This window comes from Salvelinus alpinus, chromosome 5, assembly GCF_045679555.1.
Source record: "Salvelinus alpinus chromosome 5, SLU_Salpinus.1, whole genome shotgun sequence".
In the NCBI taxonomy this organism is placed as follows: Eukaryota; Metazoa; Chordata; class Actinopteri; order Salmoniformes; family Salmonidae; genus Salvelinus; species Salvelinus alpinus.
In genome coordinates, this window is record NC_092090.1 from 11,657,046 (window position 1) to 11,668,561 (window position 11,516).

At 50.8% G+C, this 11,516-nt stretch overlaps 1 protein-coding gene across 2 annotated transcripts in view; it reads right to left on the reverse strand.

Moving 5' to 3' along the window:
* Window positions 1–11,031, reverse strand: part of tmod2 (tropomodulin 2) — a 51,480-nt gene extending 40,449 nt beyond the window's left edge. Inside the window, exon 1 of one of the 2 annotated variants that reach the window (XM_071400588.1) lies at window positions 10,912–11,031. The gene's annotated coding sequence lies outside the window, so the exon portion shown is untranslated. Of the gene's footprint in view, window positions 1–10,818 lie in introns of both variants that reach the window. The other variant, XM_071400587.1, reaches the window with a different exon arrangement.
* Between the last annotated feature and the right edge of the window lie 485 nt (window positions 11,032–11,516).

The following is an 11,516-nucleotide window of genomic DNA, read 5'->3' on the forward strand; positions in this document are numbered from 1 at the left end:
ACTGAACCACTCTCACAGGTTATAAACCTACTTCCTCTGTGTAGTCATCACTACCTTCACACTGAACCACTCTCACAGGTTATAAACCTACTTCCTCTGTGTAGTCATCACTACCTTCACACTGAACCACTCTCACAGGTTATAAACCTACTTCCTCTGTGTAGTCATCACCACCTTCACACTGAACCACTCTCACAGGTTATAAACCTACTTCCTCTGTGTAGTCATCACCACCTTCACACTGAACCACTCTCACAGGTTATAAACCTACTTCCTCTGTGTAGTCATCACCACCTTCACACTCTCACAGGTTATAAACCTACTTTCTCTGTGTAGTCATCACCACCTTCACACTCTCACAGGTTATAAACCTACTTTCTCTGTGTAGTCATCACCACCTTCACACTCTGACAGGTTATAAACCTACTTTCTCTGTGTAGTCATCACCACCTTCACACTCTCACAGGTTATAAACCTACTTTCTCTGTGTAGTCATCACCACCTTCACACTCTGACAGGTTATAAACCTACTTTCTCTGTGTAGTCATCACCACCTTCACACTCTCACAGGTTATAAACCTACTTTCTCTGTGTAGTCATCACCACCTTCACACTCTCACAGGTTATAAACCTACTTTCTCTGTGTAGTCATCACCACCTTCACACTCTCACAGGTTATAAACCTACTTTCTCTGTGTAGTCATCACCACCTTCACACTCTGACAGGTTATAAACCTACTTTCTCTGTGTAGTCATCACTACCTTCACACTGAACCACTCTCACAGGTTATAAACCTACTTCCTCTGTGTAGTCATCACTACCTTCACACTGAACCACTCTCACAGGTTATAAACCTACTTCCTCTGTGTAGTCATCACTACCTTCACACTGAACCACTCTCACAGGTTATAAACCTACTTCCTCTGTGTAGTCATCACTACCTTCACACTGAACCACTCTCACAGGTTATAAACCTACTTCCTCTGTGTAGTCATCACTACCTTCACACTGAACCACTCTCACAGGTTATAAACCTACTTCCTCTGTGTAGTCATCACCACCTTCACACTGAACCACTCTCACAGGTTATAAACCTACTTCCTCTGTGTAGTCATCACCACCTTCACACTGAACCACTCTCACAGGTTATAAACCTACTTCCTCTGTGTAGTCATCACCACCTTCACACTGAACCACTCTCACAGGTTATAAACCTACTTCCTCTGTGTAGTCATCACCACCTTCACACTGAACCACTCTCACAGGTTATAAACCTACTTTCTCTGTGTAGTCATCACTACCTTCACACTGAACCACTCTCACAGGTTATAAACCTACTTCCTCTGTGTAGTCATCACCACCTTCACACTGAACCACTCTCACAGGTTATAAACCTACTTCCTCTGTGTAGTCATCACCACCTTCACACTGAACCACTCTCACAGGTTATAAACCTACTTTCTCTGTGTAGTCATCACTACCTTCACACTGAACCACTCTCACAGGTTATAAACCTACTTCCTCTGTGTAGTCATCACCACCTTCACACTGAACCACTCTCACAGGTTATAAACCTACTTTCTCTGTGTAGTCATCACTACCTTCACACTGAACCACTCTCACAGGTTATAAACCTACTTCCTCTGTGTAGTCATCACCACCTTCACACTGAACCACTCTCACAGGTTATAAACCTACTTTCTCTGTGTAGTCATCACTACCTTCACACTGAACCACTCTCACAGGTTATAAACCTACTTCCTCTGTGTAGTCATCACCACCTTCACACTGAACCACTCTCACAGGTTATAAACCCCATACTGATGGCTGTTCTTCTGTCTCCTCCAGGACCCTCCAGGTGATTAGGTTGAGTAGTCAGTCCAGACAGGAGTAATGGAGCATGGAAGGGAGGTAATGATGGTAATGGTCTGGGAGGATCCATTAGTAGAGTCTGATTGATGCCATTCTCCTTCTCCGAGCTCTACTAATCATCCTAGACAACAGCAGACGTCTCAGAGCCAATAACACCAAAACAACATACTACAACCAGCCTCTCTAGTTATAGATGTACACATTCCCCACCCCTCACACACACACCACTACTCAGACCCCCCCCCCCCCACACACACACACCACTACTACTCAGACCCCCCCCCCCCCCCCCCACACACACACACCACTACTACTCAGACCCCCCCCCCCCCCCCCACACACACACACACAACTACTACTCAGACCCCCCCCCCCACACACACACACACCACTACTACTCAGACCCCCCCCCCCACACACACACCACTACTACTCAGACCCCCCCCCCCCCACACACACCACTACTACTACTCAGACCCCCCCCCCACACACCACTACTACTCAGACCCCCCCCCCCCCCACACACACACACACCACTACTACTACTCGGACTCCCCCACACACACCTCTACTCGGACTCCCCATACACACACACACCACTACTCGGACCCCCCCCCCCACACACACACACACCACTACTACTCAGACACACCCCCCCCCCCCCCCACACACACACACACACACCACTACTACTCAGACCCCCCCCCCCACACACACACACACACCACTACTACTACTCAGACCCCCCCCCCCCCCACACACGACTACTACTCAGACCCCCCACACACACACACACACCACTACTACTACTCGGACTCCCCACACACACACACACCACTACTACTCAGACCCCCCCCCCCACACACACCACTACTACTCAGACCCCCCCCCCACACACACCACTACTACTACTCAGACCCCCCCCCCCCCCCCACACACCACTACTACTCAGACCCCCCCCCCCCCCCCCACACACACACCACTACTACTACTCGGACTCCCCCACACACACCTCTACTCGGACTCCCCATACACACACACACCACTACTCGGACCCCCCCCCCCACACACACACCACTACTCAGACTACCCCCCCCCCCCCACACACACACCACTACTCAGACTACCCCAACCAACACACAAAACTAAAGCACGACACACACACCTTTGAGGGATAAAGTCATAGGAGCTGGCTGTATGCAAAGCCATGCTCACCTCAGTCACCTGTGTTTACTGCAGAACCTGTCCAGTTATACAGGGACTTCCACAAGGTCAGGAGAACCTGTCCAGTTATACAGGGACTTCCACAAGGTCAGGAGAACCTGTCCAGTTATACAGGGACTTCCACAAGGTCAGGAGAACCTGTCCAGATATACAGGGACTTCCACAAGGTCAGGAGAACCTGTCCAGTTATACAGGGACTTCCACAAGGTCAGGAGAACCTGTCCAGTTATACAGGGACTTCCACAAGGTCAGGAGAAACTGTCCAGTTATACAGGGACTTCCACAAGGTCAGGAGAACCTGTCCAGTTATACAGGGACTTCCACAAGGTCAGGAGAACCTGTCCAGTTATACAGGGACTTCCACAAGGTCAGGAGAACCTGTCCAGTTATACAGGGACTTCCACAAGGTCAGGAGGACCTGTCCAGTTATACAGGGACTTCCACAAGGTCAGGAGAACCTGTCCAGATATACAGGGACTTCCACAAGGTCAGGAGAACCTGTCCAGTTATACAGGGACTTCCACAAGGTCAGGAGGACCTGTCCAGTTATACAGGGACTTCCACAAGGTCAGGAGAACCTGTCCAGTTATACAGGGACTTCCACAAGGTCAGGAGAACCTGTCCAGATATACAGGGACTTCCACAAGGTCAGGAGAACCTGTCCAGATATACAGGGACTTCCACAAGGTCAGGAGGACCTGTCCAGTTATACAGGGACTTCCACAAGGTCAGGAGAACCTGTCCAGTTATACAGGGACTTCCACAAGGTCAGGAGAACCTGTCCAGTTATACAGGGACTTCCACAAGGTCAGGAGGACCTGTCCAGTTATACAGGGACTTCCACAAGGTCAGGAATAAGAGGTTGCTGTATAAAGACTGGACCAATTTCTCCCTCTAGACTGAAACAAGCATACATACATCTAAATCTAGTCCCATTGAAGAAAACTAAAATAAATAAATAAATATTATATATATATATATAAATATATAAATATAATTACCACAACCTAACAATCAAATGACCAGCTTGAGCTTCAACCTGTGTCCCAAAATAACATTGTATACACAGTAGTCTGTCCTTTCCACAGAGAGATGTTGAGTAATGTTAAAGTTGAGAGTTGAGCAGGAAATGGAGAATGGATATTACATTAGCACACAACCCCAGGGACAGAGAGTGTTCTGTACTTCGAACGTCCTCCAACTATAGGGGTGTTATCAATGAAACGTCCCAATGCAGAGCGTTCCATTTGGCTGCTGGGGGCAAGGAGACCACCAGCTCCACTAAAACTACTGACAACAACGTGTCATTTTCAAGGGATTGTTAAATAAATGTTAAAACTATTTGGTTGTAATATCATCACATCCTGAAGTACAGTCACAACTAGACATTTATCTCTATCAGAGTTATACAGCAAGGAACTGTTTTATGATCAGTAATCAGTTGGTCATGTATTCTCAGATACGTGAAGGGTATCTGGCCACCATTAATTGGATATTTGAGTGATATAAAATGTCCCACCCTCCGCGGGCTCCACATGTCCCACCCGCCGCGGGCCCTACATGTCCCACCCTCCACGGGCCCTACATGTCCCACCCTCCGCGGGCCCCACAAACTCGATGGCTATATCCAAATACTGTTTGATTTGCTTGTCATATAATGGTGGTGGTGACAGTAGTCCGACTGACAACTTTACCAAGACAACAACTTGCCGATGTCCAGCTCTTTCCAAACACCTCATCTCTAATGAAGCAAGCTAAATGACACGTTTGCTTAGCTAGCTAAATGAATAGGATACCTTCACGTATCTGAGAATACATGACCAACTGATTACGGATCATAAAACAGTTCCTTGCTGTATAACTCTGATAGAGATAAATGTCTAGTTGTGACTGTGTTCTTCAGGACGTGATGATATTACAACCAACTAGTTGGAACATTTATTTAACGGTCTCTTGGAAACGGCACGTCGTTGTCAATGGTTTTAGCAGAGCTGGTTCTTGACCCCCAGCAGCCTAATTGAACGCTCTGCACCGTATTGTTTTATTGATAACGACCTTCACTATCCTAGGGGCGATAAACTATCCTCTTCCTCCCTCTCTCTCTCCTCTTCCTCCCATATCCCCTCATCTCTCTCCTCTTCCTCCCATATCTCACTCCTCATCTCTCCCATATCCCCTCATCTCTCTCCTTCAATCTCTCCCTCTTCTGTATTCTTTCCCACTCTGATGTTTCTCCCTCACTCATCTGTTCTCTTCTTTCCCTCCCCCCTCCCCCCTGCTCTCTTCTCTGTTCTTTTCTCTCCTCTGCTGGTGTGGGACACTCCCTTCTAGAGTGGCTGGGGATAGGCAGAGCCTGATGAAAAACAGATGGAGCAGAGGAGAGAGAGAGGTAAAGAGGGAGGAATGGAAGGATGAGATGCTGACAGGGCAGTCACTGCGGTGGTAAAACAACAAACATGAAATGAAACGTGGATTGAGGGAGGTGGGGTTGGAAGAGGTACAAAGTGGTACTTTAAAAAGGCTGCAGCTTTCCCCATCTGCCTGCCTCGCTCTCTTTCTCCTACCTCTCCCACTCCTCACCCGTCCTCTCTACCCCTCCTCACCCGTCCTCTCTACCACTCCTCACCCGTCCTCTCTACCACTCCTCACCCGTCCTCTCTACCACTCCTCGTCCGTCCTCTCTACCACTCCTCGTCCGTCCTCTCTACCACTCCTCGTCCGTCCTCTCTACCAATCCTCGTCCGTCCTCTCTACCCCTCCTCGTCCGTCCTCTCTACCCCTCCTCGTCCGTCCTCTCTACCCCTCCTCACCCGTCCTCTCTACCACTCCTCACCCGTCCTCTCTACCCCTCCTCACCCGTCCTCTCTACCCCTCCTCACCCGTCCTCTCTACCCCTCCTCACCCGTCCTCTCTACCCCTCCTCGTCCGTCCTCTCTACCACTCCTCGTCCGTCCTCTCTACCACTCCTCGTCCGTCCTCTCTACCACTCCTCGTCCGTCCTCTCTACCACTCCTCGTCCGTCCTCTCTACCCCTCCTCGTCCGTCCTCTCTACCCCTCCTCGTCCGTCCTCTCTACCACTCCTCGTCCGTCCTCTCTACCACTCCTCGTCCGTCCTCTCTACCACTCCTCGTCCGTCCTCTCTACCACTCCTCGTCCGTCCTCTCTCACCACTCCTCGTCCGTCCTCTCTACCACTCCTCGTCCGTCCTCTCTACCACTCCTCGTCCGTCCTCTCTACCACTCCTCGTCCGTCCTCTCTACCACTCCTCGTCCGTCCTCTCTACCACTCCTCGTCCGTCCTCTCTACCACTCCTCGTCCGTCCTCTCTACCACTCCTCGTCCGTCCTCTCTACCACTCCTCGTCCGTCCTCTCTACCACTCCTCGTCCGTCCTCTCTACCACTCCTCGTCCGTCCTCTCTACCACTCCTCGTCCGTCCTCTCTACCACTCCTCGTCCGTCCTCTCTACCACTCCTCGTCCGTCCTCTCTACCACTCCTCGTCCGTCCTCTCTACCACTCCTCGTCCGTCCTCTCTACCACTCCTCGTCCGTCCTCTCTACCCCTCCTCGTCCGTCCTCTCTACCACTCCTCATCCGTCCTCTCTCCCACTCCTCATCCGTCCTCTCTCCCACTCCTCGTCCGTCCTCTCCTCTATTTCTGCTACAGCTCACCGGTTGGACATGAACACACTATCCCCTCACTAGCCACAGTCTGCAGGCTCTACACACTATCCCCTCACTAGCCACAGTCTGCAGGCTCTACACACTATCCCCTCACTAGCCACAGTCTGCAGGCTCTACACACTATCCCCTCACTAGCCACAGTCTGCAGGCTCTACACACTATCCCCTCACTAGCCACAGTCTGCAGGCTCTACACACTATGCCCTCACTAGCCACAGTCTGCAGGCTCTACACACTATCCCCTCACTAGCCACAGTCTGCAGGCTCTACACACTATCCCCTCACTAGCCACAGTCTGCAAGCTCTACACACTATCCCCTCACTAGCCACAGTCTGCAGGCTCTACACACTATCCCCTCACTAGCCACAGTCTGCAGGCTCTACACACTATCCCCTCACTAGCCACAGTCTGCAGGCTCTACACACTATGCCCTCACTAGCCACAGTCTGGAGGCTCTACACACCATCCCCTCACTACCCACTATCCCATAACTAGCCACAGTCTGCAGGCTCTACCCACTATCCCCTCACTACACACTATCCCCTAACTAGCCACAGTCTGCAGGCTCTACCCACACAGGCACCTTTGAGGGCTGTAGTCAAGATGCGTGACAGAAGTGTCCCCCAGGACTGGGCGGCGTGACAGAAGTTAGTGTCCTCTCCAACCTCTGCTCAGCGGTAAACAGAAACAACATGGCAGAGAATTCCCCCCACAAACACTATCGGGTGTAATAATAATGAAAGAATTACACCTTCCCAGCTCTAATGGTAGAAGTATGTCCATCATGCCATGCTACAGGCTGATTTCTCCCTCTGTTGGAGCGGACAGAAGAACCGGCTTAGCAGTATCAGACCTGATAATCCTGCTAACAGAATGATATTCACACACACAACATGCTGAGTTGGCATCTCTGAGCCTGTTAACCTGTTCTGCTGCTCTGGATCAGCTGTAGCTAACTCATTTGTTGTTGTCGTGTAGGAGACAGACAGACAGAGACAGACAGACAGACACACACACTGCCCTCACCTTTCCTCGCTTGGATGAAAGTGTCTGCTAAAAGGCATATCTCTCTCAAGTGAACGGCACTACGATCTCTCTGTCTTTACACTGCAGACAGAACTACTGTCCCCCGGGACTGGGCGGAACTGTCCCCCAGGACTGGGCGGAACTGTCCCCTAGGACTGGGCGGAGTGACAGACCTGTCCCCCAGGACTGGGCGGAGTGACAGACCTGTCCCCTAGGACTGGGCGGAACTGTCCCCCAGGACTGGGCGGAACTGTCCCCCAGGACTGGGCGGAACTGTCCCCTAGGACTGAGCGGAGTGACAGAACTGTCCCCCAGGACTGGGCGGAACTGTCCCCCAGGATTGAGCGGAGTGACAGAACTGTCCCCCAGGACTCAGCGGAGTGACAGAACTGTCCCCCAGGACTGGGCGGAGTGACAGAACTGTCCCCCAGGACTGGGCGGAGTGACAGAACTGTCCCCCAGGACTGAGCGGAGTGACAGAACTGTCCCCCAGGACTAAGCGGAGTGACAGAACTGTCCCCCAGGACTGGGCGGAGTGACAGAACTGTCCCCCAGGACTGGGCGGAGTGACAGAACTGTCCCCCAGGACTGAGCGGAGTGACAGAACTGTCCCCCAGGACTGAGCGGAGTGACAGAACTGTCCCCCAGGACTAAGCGGAGTGACAGAACTGTCCCCTAGGACTGGGCGGAGTGACAGACCTGTCCCCCAGGACTGGGCGGAGTGACAGACCTGTCCCCTAGGACTGGGCGGAACTGTCCCCCAGGACTGGGCGGAACTGTCCCCTAGGACTGAGCGGAGTGACAGAACTGTCCCCCAGGACTGGGCGGAACTGTCCCCTAGGACTGAGCGGAGTGACAGAACTGTCCCCCAGGACTGAGCGGAGTGACAGAACTGTCCCCCAGGACTGGGCGGAGTGACAGAACTGTCCCCCAGGACTGGGCGGAGTGACAGAACTGTCCCCCAGGACTGGGCGGAGTGACAGAACTGTCCCCCAGGACTGGGCGGAGTGACAGAACTGTCCCCCAGGACTGAGCGGAGTGACAGAACTGTCCCCCAGGACTAAGCGGAGTGACAGAATTGTCCCCCAGGACTGGGCGGAGTGACAGAACTGTCCCCCAGGACTGAGCAGAGTGACAGAACTGTCCCCCAGGACTGGGCGGCGTGACAGTACTGTGACAAAACTGTCCCCCAGGACTGAGCGGAGTGACAGAACTGTCCCCCAGGACTGGGCGGCGTGACAGAACTGTGACAAAACTGTCCCCCAGGACTGGGCGGAGTGACAGAACTGTCCGCCAGGACTGGGCGGAGTGACAGAACTGTCCCCCAGGACTGGGCGGAGTGACAGAACTGTCCCCCAGGACTGGGCGGAGTGACAGAACTGTCCCCCAGGACTGGGCGGAGTGACAGAACTGTCCCCCAGGACTGGGCGGAGTGACAGAACTGTCCCCCAGGACTGGGCGGAGTGACAGAACTGTCCCCCAGGACTGGGCGGAGTGACAGAACTGTCCCCCAGGACTGGGCGGAGTGACAGAACTGTCCCCCAGGACTGAGGGGAGTGACAGAACTGTCCCCCAGGACTGAGCGGAGTGACAGAACTGTCCCCCAGGACTGAGCGGAGTGACAGAACTGTCCCCCAGGACTGGGCGGAGTGACAGAAGTTAGTGTTTTTCTCTTTAATGGTAAAGCTCAGGGTCTGGAGGGGACATGCTGATTGTAGATCTGTGCCTAAGATCAACTTCACACCTGGACTAACTCACACGTTTCCTTCTAAAGCCTTTCCTAGACGGCTTGGGCCACACCCTGTATTCAGAACAAAGCAGTGCTGTGACCACACAAGGGATGCAGTCTTTCGGGTGGCAGATAAGGATTGTAAGCTACTAAATAAGCACCTTCTGTGGAGGGCTGCTAAACACACACACACACACACCTTGTTTACATGGTAAACAGTCTGAAATGCATGACAACCATGCGATTTGAGTTGAGCAAGACCCACGTTTAACTGAGTCACCGCTGTAAAACCTTATAGTTAAGATGGGCAGCTAGCTGAGTGAATTTCAAAACAGATTGGTTTGTTGTTCTGACAACGACAATCTACACCTGTTGTCTTCGGCGCATGTGACAAATAAAATGTGATTTGACAGACAGGCGCGGCCCAGTTGCGACAGGGAGGTGACGTGATGGGAAACGTGAGCGCGTACTATGTGGTCCACAGGTCCTGTAGCGATGCTATGGGACCCTGATCAACAACAAACAATACTAACTTGACAATGCCCTAAAACATACAAGCTGTAACGTTAGTAGGTAAATGAATGGCTACATTCACACTAGCTAGCTAGTATAATAACAAGCACTTCGGCAATTTATTTAGTTCACTAGTTTTCTATATCATTCTGATTCTGTAGCTACGGACTATTTCGCCCAAATAAATGAGGATTGGTCTGTAAAGCTCGTGGATCACAGACAATATAACTAACTAACTTAGCTGATTAGCTAACTAGAAGAACAGAGTTAAGAGGGCAATGGTGACAAAGTTATTACCAAATACATTGAGATAAGAGGAGAGTGCAAGAAAACGTAAACTAGGGCGTATTCATTACGCCCATTCTGTTGCAAATCGTTTCCTAAACGGAAGCAAATAGAACGAATAGAAACTCCCGTCTTGCTCTGTTTGCTTCTTAAACAGTTTCCGTAACGAATACGCCCCTGAACTGCCTACACAGTCCAACACCATCCCATAACTAGCTGGCTAACCACAGCTATCAGTCACATATTTATCCGCATCGGATCATTTGGTAGATACCAAATCTGTCAACAACACACAAACAGCAAGCTTGCATCTCTCACTGGCAGACCGAGAAGCAAGAAATGTTAGCAGACCTAGCATAGCCAGATAGCTAACTGGCTACCGTACCGTATGCTAGCGAAATAGTGAAATGGCCACACGATTGCTGTAGCTAACGTTAGATAGCGGCCAAAACGATTCACAATTTGTAACCTCGATGGATGCTCACCTGAAACTACAGCGACTGGGCAAATTCAATCCACACGTCTTCAGTTCACTCCAGAAGGCGCAAGCTATCAAATTACAGTAGCTAGTTACTTACTGTACTGGTCCAATGAATACGAAGGCTTCACTGCTGCTCACTTTCTTTCTCACCCCAAGGCGGTAACACAGGAAGAGAGACATTGGACACCGTACACAATGTACGGCTGCGTCTCTAGGTCTGAAAGCCAACTCAGCCAATAGACGGAGAGGATATCTACCACTGACCAATGAGCTTTCTCCATTTCTAAGAGTCAGCCCACCTCTGATAAGCAAAGAACCAATCAGCAGCAGTTTCAATGTAGGACGCACGCAAAGGTATGTGGGACAAGCAGTAAGCACTGAGGTAAAAAATAATAAGAAGAGTAACACATGAAGTTGAACAAAATAAAAATAAAATAAATCAATAACATGAAGTTGCCCTAGAAAACACTGATCTAAGGTCTGGTGTGTCTCGTGGTTATGGTTAGGATTTGGGGAGAGTAAGCTGATCCTTGAAGTCAACGTAGATCGAATCATTACTCTCTTTTTATTTCTAAAGCTCTCTTACATTAACTTCTGCCATACCTAACATCATGAATAAACTTTAGATGTAGGAATGACCCGGTCTCAGGGATGTCTAACTGGAGATTCCTTCAGTCTGCATAGAGTTGGGTAAATCAGCTT